A 9,355-nucleotide genomic window follows, 5' to 3' on the forward strand; every position below is an offset into this window, starting at 1 on the left:
TGCTGAAGACTGTGTTGTTTCCAAACTTTCAACTATGTTCTTGTACACGTGAAGTTTTGGAAATGTTAACACTCATAATTAATTGTGTTATAAATATTTATGTTTTAATCGTCTGTTCAGTAATGGTCCACCAGGAGCCAGTTGCTAAGTTTAGAGAAGCTGCCATTGACTTTGCAGCAAAACATTGCATTTGGGTGTGTTAATTGATGTAAGAATTGCATATGCATATTAGTCACATGCAATTATAAAAACACCTAAGTAAGTGCAAACCTCTTTCTTGTACGTGTACAGCAGGATTATGTGTAAATTATTACTTACCTTTGCCTTGCTTGGCCATTGTAATTTTGTCCTTTAATCATTTGTGTGTTCGTTTCAATAACATCTCAGAATGTATAATAATATATATACACACACACTGAGTGTGTGTGTGTGTGTGTGTGTGTGTGTGTGTGTGTGTGTGTGTGTGTGTGTGTGTGTGTGTGTGTGTGTGTGTATGTATATATATATATATATATATATATATATATATATAGTACTATATAGTACTATATAAACTGGTATACATGTATTTTACAAACTAATACACTTCATGCTTCCTTGTGAAAACACTATTTTAATAATACAGGCCTAATGTTTGAGAAATATCCTAAGTATGAGACTCTAACAGTATTGTGCTTAAACAAATGTTTATTACTTAATTCAATCATGTTTCTCACCATTTAAATAGGTTTCATACAAGGTATACTTAATGCCATCAATGTTGTGTGTACTCCTGCAATATTAAAAAAAATAAAATATAATATATAAATATATATATATTTTTATAAGAGAGATATATTTATATATATATATATATATACACACGTATTTAAACTCATGCAGACAGGGAGTTAACCAGACTTTCACATACACACAGAAATGTAAGCGGGGAAAAAACATTTTTTTTTGCAGGTGTGTGTTTTTACTGATATGCCTGGCTAAGAAATATTTTCACACAGTGGTCTTTGTTAGTTTTCAAAAAAACACTATGTGAACGCATTCAAAGTCTAGGGATGTTTTTCACAAACGAGATAAAAGAAGGAGAAATGTTTCTCCCACAGTCCCATATCACGAACCACAACTGTTAACCCAATTAGACAAACAAATCCAATTGGCGTTTGAAATAAGGAGTCAAAGTAGTTAGTTTTGTTGACCTTGACAAGGAAAAACAGGAGTTTGTTAGCCATTCAGCACATTCATTTTGATGAGCAAATAACACAGACCTGCACACAGCTTTTGTGCTACTCAGACATGGCTGATGAATTCGTTAACAATATTAATCCCCTTTTAGGGTATAAGTACATGATCTGTGAAGCCATCTTGAACAGTCGCGGACAGAAAGCAAGCACACGCCAAATCGATGATTTCATTCGAGCAAAATATCCTTATTACCAAGACCGTAAGCATGCACGGAATTTTAATTCCTCAATAAGATTCACTTTATCAAGTAATGACTTTTTTGAACGTGACCAGGATAAGCTACAACACACCTATGGTTTCTGGAAGATTGCCCCGGAAAAACAATTTCTCCTGAAAGACGGCACTTATATTGTCGTGAAAGGCATATTTATTCCTAATGGCAATAGCAATGTATCCGCTACTACTGATCCGTTTGAATCGATACGTGCTGCAATATCTGCAGCCTCCATTCCTGAAACCCACATTGTACAAGAACAAAAGTACTATGATTATGTACCAAGCCTTTCAGCTGAAAATGCATTGGAATGGGAACCCGAAGAAATGAACCTACCTCCCGACCAATTATTTGAAGAAAGCAGTGGCGATTCCTATGAGCGCATCCTGGAGGAGATATGTGTCATACTGGATTCAGCGGTTGGGTTAAGCGTGGATGAAAATGCCTTGCATTTCTGGAGCGACCAGTTGCAGCCAGGCGAAGAGTTAATTCTAGAAGAATGGTAAATATAACAATCGTTATGCGTTGACTCTGCGTTTAAATTTTTTTTTTTTTTGTAACCACCATTTTCACTTTCAATGCGTGGATACAGCGTAACATTGCAGACTGCATAACATGTAGCGATCACAAACAAATTGTTTCCTAATACAATATAGTATAACCTGAAAGAGTAGTACACATTGCTGACAGAATAAATATACGTACTTTCCTATCCCTTTAAACATATTAGCAACATTTTTCCATTACTCTAACACATACCTGTTTTGTTATCATGCAACATCTACAACATTGAAAACCGGGTCCACCACGTATGACGTGGGACCCTTGTCATGGGCCAAGGCGTCCTTAAAAAGGATTACTGATGTAAGTCCCGCCCCCAAGCGACGTGCGCGCCTCAAAGCCTATTGGCTGTCATGTTTTGTTATAGTAACGGTAACTGCAGTGTGTGATGCGTGCGGCTCAGTGTTTGTAGGCGTACCCTGGGCGTTAGCCGAATGTTAATTGAGTGGGAGGAGTGTTAGCGTGCGTTTCACGCTGGCTTAACATGACGTCACACGTATTGCATTTGCGCATTGTGTTATCGGCCGTGCTTTCTGTTCAAACACGTCTGTTTAAAAAGAATACAGATGTACTCGTTTAGAACGAATGTAGTTTCGTCTTCATTGTATTTGAAATAAAGATGTTATGTTTACTGGTATTTTCAACATGTATTGAACGCACAACGTACGCTTTGTTTTGCGCATGCGCTAACAGTTAGTGGAGCCAAGCGTGAAGTGCGTGCGCACACAAAGATGTGCGCGCACATCTTTCAGTATACAGGCAACGTTCACTTCTTATACATAGTTATGCCTGCTACAAATTTAAATAAACATTACATACTGATGAACAGTTTTACTTCTAACATATAAGTGACTGACGTGTGTATCTACACAATCATATAGAGCTGCGTAACGCGTTGTCACGGATGCATATCTAGTAAGGTGCCATCTTTGACCATCATGTGTTTGCTGTATTTCAGAGATGTCGGGGAAGATACAATCGGATCAATGTATGATTTCAGAAGAGTCTACCTTTATATGAGATGATTGTGAGGAGGAGCCACCGACTACTATACTACATATGGAACTAATTTTATATTGCTTGCAGCGCTTATTAACAAACAATTAAAAATGTGATACCCTTATGCCTATATTGCATAAGCACTTAATTAACATAATGATGTTGCAAAAGAGTGCCTCATGAATTTTTATTGAGTGTTCTTTAATGACTACTAACATTTTATGACATGGTGTGTTTTATATATAACAACCATTCCCACTCTGCTAACACATTTGTGTATTCTAATATGTAATGGAACGTATGACTGTCGAAACTATGTAACAATAATAATAATAATATGAGCATGTTCATGTATAGGGCTGCTAGTTGTACGCAGCGATTTACAGACACATGTTTCAGCCTGAGGTCCCTGGCCCGTGGAACGTACAAATGTTTTTTTGCCGCATGAGGCACAGGGAGATAAAGTGACTTGGCCAAGGTCACAAGGAGCCCACACCGGGAATTGAACCAGACTCCCCTGCTTCAAACTATCAGTGCCAGTGTGTGTCTTTACTCAGTGAGCCACTCCTTCTCCCAATGTAAAGGACACTTACAACCAAGTAGCCATTTATTTTTAAAATCTCTTGTTACATGGGTATGTAGATAAAATGGTTTGGGACTGTAGCAAATAATGTTACTGGCCAGATGTTATGGTCCCCTCCAATGCATGATGTTCTGAATATGACATCACCATCATGTTATGAAGTACGTTTCTGTGTATATTTCATTAACCTAACTAACTATAGTTTACTGTGTTTATTAATCGTTTAGAAATACATAGTATAGTCAATATGATGATATAAGCTACCATAATAAAGCTGGTGTTATCATTTGTCGGTGTTATACATGGATCCTACACCAATTGATACACACACAAACAGTTGTCTTAAAAAGTGTGTCTATGCTAGTGATGAATGTGCTCCCGTAAGTAAACAAATAAGTACAGTTATCCCCTTTTCTCCAAACACCTCTATATTACATTAATGGAAATTATAAGGAAACATACATAAAATGTGATGAAATGTGAGTAATCATTTTGTAATACAATGCACATGAAACCTCAAGAGTAGCTAAATGCATATACATGATACAGAAAGTACATATATGTAACATTTGTGTTTAAACCAATATGTTGGGTTTTTAGTTCCAATAATTATAGGAAGATTGAGGTAGGCACATCTTATGAGAGTTGTCAGCAAATATACATACCATGATCAGTCATACTGCAAATATACCTATAATGCAAAGGAACAATATATAAATTGCAAACATTGACATGCCATCTTCAGTACCGTAAAGAACACATCAAAGTGTGTATTTGGTGTTAAATGTGCAACACCATGTATATTTAATGACATTCAAAATGTAAATCAGCCTGGTGTACACATCATCTGGATGTACATGTTACACTGCACCAATAACATTGTATGTAAGCATACTAGAAGCATGAATGATTATGGGCATAATATGTGTTTTGTCTTAGCATAAGGAATAACACAATGCTAAAATATTATTGCTTTGTTACCCAAGTTGTATTCACATACACACAACTAAAGTACAATTGAAGAGGGATTATATAACCTGTGCAACAATAACATACCGGTGCCACATCCCTTTGTGCACACAGCAGAGAAAAGAAAGGTGTGCAACCCATATTCATCTGTGTCCTAACAGAAGGTTATATAAAGAAACATTATTGTTAATATAACATAATTAAACTATAAAAGTAGTACTAGGAACATATGAGTTTGTACTTACAAGAAAAAAATGAATTGATGAGATTCTGTCGTGTCTGGCCACCACTGGCTGTTTGTTCATTTTCAGCAGCTACATGGGTGGGATGCTCGTCTACCAAAGCCTCAGCTAGGTCTGACTGTACATTGTGCCTGAGTGCAACATTGTGCAAAATGCAACAGGCAAGGATAATATCAGACACTTTTTGAGGCTTGTATAGAAGAGCCCCACCAGTTCTGTCCAGACACCTAAACCTGGTCTTGAGTAGGCCAAATGTCCTCTCTATAACAGATCTTGTAGATATATGGGCTGCATTGTACCTCTCCTCTGCTTCAGTTTGAGGGTTTAGCACCGGAGTCAAGAGCCACGGCCTAATTCCGTATCCTGAGTCACCTATAATGAATGGAGCACACATAAGCTGACATTAGTGATCAAATTGTACAATGCCAACATTCCTAAATCAAAATGTGTTTTGTGTTAGAACATGTAAATGTGTACTCACCCAGCAGCCAACCAGGTTCAAAATGACCCTCTTCGAACGCATGGAAGACTGAAGAGTTCCTCAGGATAGAGGAATCGTGACTGGAACCAGGGAACTTGGGTACCACATGCATTATCCTCATCGTGGCATCACATACCACCTGTACATTGAGTGAATGGTAGTGCTTCCGATTGCGGTACACATGCTCACTCTGACTAGGTGCAATCAAAGCAACATGTGTGCAATCGATTGCACCCAGCACACATGGTATCCCTGCTATATTATAAAAGCCAGTCCTGACTTCCAGCCACTCTGTCGCCTCTGTAGGAAAATGAATATAATTCCTAGCGCGTCTATTGAGTGCATAGAGAAACTGGGTCAAGGCCCGCGAGAATGTAGATTGCGAGACCCCGCCCACTATGCCCACAGTTGTCTGGTATGACGCGGAAGCAAGATAATGTAATGAGCACAGCATTTTAACAAGCCCAGGGACTGCACGACCTCTGGCTGTGAAAAAATCTAAATCTCCCCTTATCTCCTGATAAAGAGCTAAGATTGCTGCTGAACTCAAACGATAGCGACTTACAATCTCCTCCTCACTCATCCCATCTAACAGGGTTCTCTCCCTGTACAGACGCGGACGAGGCACAAGTTGTCTCCTCTGTCTTCTCCTCTGATCTCCTGTCCCTCTACCTGTCCCTCGGCCTGTCCCTCTCCCTGTCCCTGTCGTATCCGCGTCACTGTCACTGTCCCTCGGTGTGTCCCTACCTTGCCCTATATCATTCTCTTGATCAGCAAGCATGTCATAGAAAAGAATGTTCCTGCGTCTCCTAAACATTCGCAACATTTTGAAATGAGTAGCTGTGAATGAGCAGGTAATGTGCGTCCTTTAAATAGGTATGTGATGATGTCAGGTGACATAGTAAAATGCAAGGTGTTACATTAACATAATAAAGTACTTCTGTGGCAAGCTGTGTGCACTTGTTGTTCTAAGTATTTGTTGTGTGTATTCTGCAGGGAATGATGATATTTGGCAATGATGTGACGTGAAGCTTTGTACAAAGATTGCTTGCAAATAAATAGTTGCATGTGCAATGCATGTAACACTTGTGAACGCAAGAGTCAGTCATGTAATGAGACAAAAAGGCTGAGATTGACGTGGGAAAAGTTTTGTGTAACATGTGTAATTATCCATGTTATTGTGACATGTTGGCAACAATGAATAGTCGTGTGCATATGCATGCATTTGTGTAAGGAGGATAGTTGCTATAGAATGAGTTTACAAGGTGTCCCAATGCTGAATTACTGTACATGTGTGTATAAGTTAGGTTGAAGTGCTTGTAATGCAACGGTTACAATGTAAACATGCAATGTGATTGAGCGTCCAAGAAGTGACGTCATGAAAATAGGGAGGACCCAAACGTAGATGTAAACATGAGAATTTAGATGTACATGAAGGTTTAAAGATGCGTGACACATTACAAGCATTGTGTAATGTAAAGGAACATGAATATACGGTGTATGTGTGACATGTGTGACATCATGTAAATAATTGTCGCTGAGTTGAGTAAAATGTGTGATATGATGTGAGGTTCTCCTTTAAGAGTGTAGTATAGTATTTTCCCTTGCCACATCATCACATGATGAGTAATGTGACCCGCAAATGCTGAAAACATGTAAAAGTCGAATGTTATGCAAATAAGACACATCAGCTGTGACACAATGCAGGGAATGCCCCCACACTGTAATGCAAATCCCCCTTGTATTGTGAGCAATGAAACGTAAACAGTACTATACTGTTATACGTCCCCGCTCCATTGACTTCCATTGATGTACAGAAGATTTTTTTTTTCTAAGTGCCGTTCCGGCAGCCTTAGCGATCGTTCTCCCGTCCAAAATGCCAACTTTAGTTGGCGGGAGAAATCGTAACATCTCAATTTCGTAGTGCCGATCAGCCCCGATAAGCTGTTTTTTTTTGTTGAATCCAGCCGATTTAAAAAAGTGGCGATCAGTGTCGAAAACAGGCTTATCGGCAGCCGACTGGCCATAACCAAATTATCGGCTCCGAAACCTGGCGATATGAAGCACTTATCGGCGCTTACTGAATCTCAAACCCAATTTTGGCTATAAAATGGCCATATTTCCCTTATCAACGCTTACTGCATGAGGCCCAAAATCCGAAAACAAATCAAGTGTATCTGTCAAGATGGGGGTGAGATGGATAGAAAGAATTTTGTGGCAAAAATGCCATCTTGATGATGGATACACGTGTAAAGTGTTTCAACATCACATGTGACAAGCATTGTTTGCTTGTCAACAGTGATGCTGTCCAGCCTGGATAGAATATCCATGCTGTCGCTAGGATAGGACGGTAAAGTCTCAACTGATAAGTGAAGAAAATAATCAAGAAAACGACAGATGGGCTTGCTCAGCCCCCCTATGCCCAATATAATGGGGCGTCCTGGGGGTGGGAGAGATGTTTGTGTATCTTTGGCAAAAGATATAAAGTAGGAACACAGGAAACTTAGTAATAACACCATCTTGATTCTTTTTAGTTTTAGTCCCCTGAGAGTAAGCCCCATGCACCATAGAGTCAAGTTCGCTCTTAAACTTCACTGTAGGGTCTCCTGGTAATTCTCTATAACATTGGGCATCACGAAGCTGCTTAAATGCTTCTTTCTCATAGGCCACTTTTGGCCATAACACAATGTTGCCCCCCTTATCGGAGGGCTTAATTTTGATTGACGTCATAGATTTAAGTTCTTTAATTGCGGTCCATTCCATTTTAGAGATGTTACTACAGTATGTCCCAATGGGTCAGGAAGCTTGGAGATTGCGTCTGTCACCATACTCGAGAACACTTCAATTTGGGAACACACTTGAATAGGTGGGCAAAAAATAGATCATGGTTTAATATGAGCAACATATCTTAGCTCATTAGGGATGGTGTTTGCCACTTCTTGTTGTGAGGATATTTGTGACGGGGAGATTAAGCGGGCAGTTAATGTCATCATTTTGTGCAGTATTTTCCATTTCCCATGTCGATTTTAGATAATGCTTGTGTAACAAGAGTTTCCGTCCTTTATCCACTCAAAATTGTCACACCTATTTGTTGGCACAAAAGACAAACCACGCTGGAGTACCTGAATCTGTGCTAGTGTCAGTGTAATATCTGACAGATTCACAATGGTTAAGGGGTTCATTTCCGTTTCTTCTGTTGATCTTTTGACCCTTGTAACCATAGTGGCTTCTGTCCATTAGCCTTTTTTCTTCCCCGTCTTGTCCTCCTCCCCATGTGCCATGTGCTGCTCCCTTGGATAAAAAAGACCTGTCATGTTTAGATCCCTTCTTTGGCATAATATCGTAGAAAATAGACGTTCCAATCCTGGAAAAATGCCGGTGCACTGCTTACTCACAAAGGGAGATGATGGGATATCATGATCAAAAGATTTGTTGATTAAAAAAACATAGGAAAAAAGCACTGACACGGACACTCTTACGCGTTTCACACGCAGGGTGCTTTATCAAAGAAACAAATCAACTCTTTGATAAAGCACCCTGCGTGTGAAATGCGTAAGAGTGTCCGTGTCGGTGCTTTTTTCTTATGTTTTTTTAATGAATAAATCTTTTGATCATGATATCCCATCATCTCCCTTTGTGAGTAAGCAGTGCACCGGGATTTGTCCAGGATTGGAACGTTAATCTTCTACATGGATTCTTCCTGGGAGCACACGCAGTGTGAGACGGTCCAGTGGTTTGTAAGTGATTTACAGCTCAACGTTATTGTGCTTTCTAATATGCCAGTTGTTTGCTGCACTTTTAAGACATCATACGCTGGCTAACAGGGACGCGCAGAGCTGCGGACTTGTGGGACTGCCCGTGCGCTACTTTGCACTGAGCCGTGAGCAAAAATCTAACCCCAGTACTGAGGGGTAAACACAAAAGAATACCGCTATTTATGTATATGGACTGTTTCTCCTATTGTCTTTGCAAAAGGAACATTATGACATGACATCTATTTGAACTAAACTAACGAGGAGTACTCTGGAGAACCGGAATATGAGGAATATGTTGCTCGATTTGTTTGC

The 9,355-nt window shown here is 39.4% G+C and overlaps 1 long non-coding RNA gene across 1 annotated transcript; it reads right to left on the minus strand.

Annotated features, from left to right (window-relative positions):
• Window positions 1–712: 712 nt before the first annotated feature.
• LOC142501708 (uncharacterized) lies at window positions 713–5,610 on the minus strand. Its single transcript, XR_012803560.1, has 5 exons — window positions 4,811–5,610; window positions 4,653–4,719; window positions 4,262–4,287; window positions 1,790–1,944; window positions 713–772 (listed from the first exon to the last, which is right to left on the minus strand). It is a non-coding gene; the product is annotated as an uncharacterized LOC142501708 (long non-coding RNA).
• Window positions 5,611–9,355: the final 3,745 nt, after the last annotated feature.

The sequence above is a fragment of the Ascaphus truei genome, chromosome 1 (genome assembly GCF_040206685.1).
Source record: "Ascaphus truei isolate aAscTru1 chromosome 1, aAscTru1.hap1, whole genome shotgun sequence".
NCBI lineage: Eukaryota > Metazoa > Chordata > Amphibia > Anura > Ascaphidae > Ascaphus > Ascaphus truei.